We start from the raw sequence: 3,633 nt of genomic DNA, 5'->3' as shown, positions 1-3,633 counted from the left end.
TCTTATTCTGGGTTTTTTGTTATTCTAAATGAATTTACAAATTGCTTTTGCTATCTCTATGAAGAGTTGAATTGGAATTTTGATGGGGATTGCACAGAATCTGTAGATGACTTTCGGCAAGATGGCCATTTTTACTATATTAATTCTATCGATCCATGAGAATGGGAGATCTTTCCATCTCCTGAGGTCTTCTGAAGAGACCACCTCCTATAGATAGACATGGTTCCCAGTGGAGGCATGGGGCCACCCACCCATCTTAAAATTTTTAACCCAGAATTGTCTCTGTCTAGAGGAAATGCAGGGACAAAAATGGAGCAGAGGCTGAAGGAAAGGCCATCCAGAGACCACCCTATTGTGCGATCCATTCCCAAACTCCAACACTATTGCTGATGCCAAAATGTACTTACAGACAGGAGCCTAGTATGGCTGTCCTCTGAGAGGCTCTGCCAGCACCTGACTAAGACAGATGCAGATACTCACAGACAACCATTAGACTGAGCCTGGGAAAACCAATGGAAAAGTTAGGGGAAGAGCTGAAGAAGCTGAAGAGGATTGCAACCCCATAGGAAGAACAACAGTATCAATTAACTGGACCCTTCAGAGCTCCCAGGGACTCCCACCAACCAAAGAATATATATCTATATATATATATATATATATATATATATATATATATATATATATATATTCATTCAGAGGACTGCCTCATGTGGCATCAGTGGGAGGGGATGCACTTGGTCCTGTGGAGGCTTGATGCCCCAGAGAAGGGGAATGCTAGAGGGTGTGTGTGGGGGAAGTGGGTGGGAGGGTGAGCACCCTCTTAGAGACAAAGGGGAGGGGGATGGGGGAAGATGGGGGAAGGGCTTCATGGAGGGGAGACTGGAAAGGGGATAACATTGGAAATGTAAAAACAAATAAAACAATGAGAGAGAGAGAGAGAGAGAGAGAGAGAGAGAGAGAGAGAGAGAGAGAGAGAGAGAGAGAGAGAATATGAATCTGAGCAAGGACCTGGAGAATGGAGGGGCAAGTGAGTAGACAGGACTGCAGAGGAGGGCTGCAGGGCTGCCTAGCAAATGAGAGGAAAAACAAAACTGAGTCTCTGCTACCCCAATATGGTCAGTTTCAGGAGAGTGGCAAGTGTGAGGATCAACTGAGGGTGGGACAACTGGGGTATGGCTGGAGCTGAGGGGAAGCAGGAACCCACCAGGATGAGAGATGTTTTGTTTTGTAAAATCTTGACTACAACCCTGAAACAGGCACTATTGGCAGTTCCATTATCCCTTTTAGAGATGAAAAAAATTGAGACATAGAGGTTACCTAGGCAATCTCCCACTAACAGATCTAGACTTAAAACCAGATTACTGGCACTAAACTCCAACTGGTGTTTCTCCATGTGAGGGAATTAGAAGATTCAGGGGCTGGTTCCAACTGCAAAGGTTTATGGCATCTTTCAGGGGTTGTTAATGAGCCTACAAACTTCCAGCCTCATGAATTAATAAACTTTCAGCCCAAAGTGCTTAGTGAACTAGCCCCATCATTTGGATACTATACCTTGGCCACTCCAAGTCAACATTGAGAACTCCTGGCAAATGGGACTTGATTTCTTTTCTGTGATCATGGTTTTTTAGTCCAAGTCTGGCTTTTATCTGTCTTTTTCTGTCCAGCATCATCTAGGAGCCAGAACTGAGGCTTTAGGGCTTTTATCTTGCCTTTTGGGATTATACTTCCATTGGGCACATTTATTGTCTCATTTACATTTCTAGCATATGCTTATGTGCAGTGTGAATTGCAGATATTCTGAATCTAGCACTTCCAGCTGAATGCATGGTTGCTCATAGTGTGGCTTTCCTGAATTAATGGCTTTTATATTTGCTTTACAGATTGCTGATAATCTTTCCATTCCATTTACTCTTTCATAAAATTGTGTTTAACCACACACCCATTCTACATACAAAGAAGCAAACAGAATTATCATATAGCCCAGAAATTCCAGTCATATATACTAAATGAAAATTTACCTAGCATAAACCTATATTTGTGGCTCAGAATGGCACTATTCACAATAGCTAAAACTGTAAACAAATCGAATGTCTACTCAATGATTAAATAAAATAGGGTTTATATAAACAAGAATATTACATGGCCATGGAAACTTTTGCCCCAGCATAGGGGGATGCTAGAGGGATGAGGTGGGTGGGTGGGGGAGCACCCTCTTAGAGGCAAAGGGGAGGGGGAAATGGGATGGGGGGTTGTGGAGGGGAGACCAGGAAGGGGGACAACATTTGAAATGTAAATAAATAAATTAATAAATTAAAAAAATAATGAACACTTGGAAGAGGCAGGGGATAAAGTATTCGAGGTTGAGGTCACCCTGTTACAGGCAGAGCAAGTTCAAGGCCAGTCTTGTTTACAATAGATGGGCTGACTCCTCTGCATCAAAAAAGGAATGATATGAGCAGAGACATACAAATGAACCTCAAAAACATTACGCTTGAGACTTGACCGGTGGTTCAGTATGTAGTGCTTGCCTTACGGTAGCAAGGATTTGATTCCACAGAACTCATGTAAAACAAATCAGACTAGCTTATTCCCCTTTGATAATTCCAGCACTGGGTTTTGAAATGCTTTATTAACATCAAACAGCATAGTGTGGCAATCAAGTGTCCTTATGCCTTCACAGAACAGTCATCACAACAACACAACTGCTTTTGTTTTGTTCATCAACCTGTGAATTGTGGAGGGGATATAAAGGGAAACATCAGAGAAAAATCAAGAGCATCTGAAGTTACACATAACTCAGGAACCTGCAGGTAGGAAGGCAGTATACATGGTAACTCAAGTTGAAAAGCACTATGTATTTCAGGGGTCTAGTTCTGTGAAAGGTGGGCTGAGGACTACAATTCAACACACATTTGCTTTACTTATGAAAGAAATACTTTTAAACTGTCACTTCTACATTGCTTTTTTTTTTGTTTTTGTTTTTTTGAGACAGGGTTTCTCTGTGTAGTCCTGGCTGTCCTGGAACTCACTCTGTAGACTAGGCTGGCCTCGAACTCAGAAATCCACTTGCCTCTGCCTCCCAAGTGCTGGAATTAAAGGCGTGCACCACCACTGCCCGGCTCTGCATTGCTTCTTAATCCACTTATATTCAGTCTTAAAAGAAAGTTCAAGCCGGGGCGGTGGTGGCGCACGCCTTTAATCCCAGCACTTGGGAGGCAGAGGCAGGCGGATTTCTGAGTTCGAGGCCAGCCTGGTCTACAGAGTGAGTTCCAGGACAGCCAGGGCTACACAGAGAAACCCTGTCTCGAAAAACCAAAAAAAAAAAAAAAAAAAAAAAAAAAAAAAAAAAAAAAAAAAAAGTTCAGTGTCAGGTGGTAATCTTGTCAGCTATTCTGCCATCATAAATTTTATGACCCACTTTGATGTTTTATGACCCACTTTGGTTAAAATAGTGATATTTGTATGTGTAGTCACAGATTAAAGGGAAATTAGAATTTCTGAATGTGGAACAAAGGTGTTAACTGGTTTTGCCTTTAAGGAGAACAAAGCACAATCATTTCTATCTTAATGATGGTTTTAGCACAAACATAAACATACAGAGAAGAAGTGAATCTTCTAAGACCAAAGCCAACA

Source organism: Arvicanthis niloticus, chromosome X, assembly GCF_011762505.2.
Source record: "Arvicanthis niloticus isolate mArvNil1 chromosome X, mArvNil1.pat.X, whole genome shotgun sequence".
Taxonomy (NCBI): Eukaryota; Metazoa; Chordata; class Mammalia; order Rodentia; family Muridae; genus Arvicanthis; species Arvicanthis niloticus.
This window is presented reverse-complemented; position numbering follows the sequence as displayed.